Source organism: Vombatus ursinus, unplaced genomic scaffold, assembly GCF_900497805.2.
Source record: "Vombatus ursinus unplaced genomic scaffold, bare-nosed wombat genome assembly UNPS02014779.1, whole genome shotgun sequence".
Taxonomy (NCBI): Eukaryota; Metazoa; Chordata; class Mammalia; order Diprotodontia; family Vombatidae; genus Vombatus; species Vombatus ursinus.
This window is the reverse complement of record NW_020954557.1, coordinates 23,837,243-23,838,048: the sequence shown is the minus strand read 5'-3', so window position 1 is coordinate 23,838,048 and position 806 is coordinate 23,837,243.

Here is an 806-nt window from a genome sequence, read left to right as displayed (position 1 = left end):
TCTTCTTCTTCTTCTTCTTCTTCTTCTTCTTCTTCTTCTTCTTCTTCCAAAATGCCAGGCACATAGTACATGCTTAATAAATGTTTGTTAATTGGTTAATTGATACATTTTATTAAAGTATATTTTAATTAGTTCATTCATTGTCTACTCTCTGATAATCAAGTCTTTTGGATGTTAAATATAAAGAAACAGACAACTTTAAAACCTAACTATCAAGAATTGGTTCAAATAGGAAGTTAGCAAATGGTTTACTTCCTCTACTGTAAATAAAAGTAAGCACCCGGCTCCAAGCAACAGTCTGGTGACATCCCATGGTTTCTGCCTCCCAACACAGTCTGTCTCTCTCCCTCCAACTGAGGGCAACTTTGATACCATTTGCCTGAGACATGATTTGAGGCATTTGCCCAAGGTGCAAAAATTCCTAATCAAGGATCTCTTCATGAGTTAGTAAACAGAGAGCCATTAAAATAAAACTGATCTAAGACAAGTCTTGGTCATAGCTTTCTCCGTGGCAGCTGGACATGACTAATACATTTGGAAGAACTGTTGAACATGGAAAAATGTGAAACTGATTGGAAAGTGAAAAACCAAGGGTAGCCAAGAAGATTTGGAAATCATTAACATACAGATGGTAGATGAAATCATTTGGCTCTCTTAATTGTTAGTGAAATCATTAGGAAACCTGGGAAGGAATAATAGAATGACACCTCCAAAGAAAAGGCAAAAAAGAGTTTTCAAACACACACACACACACACACACTCTCTCTCTCTCTCTCTCTCTCTCTCTCTCTCTCTCTCTCTCTCTC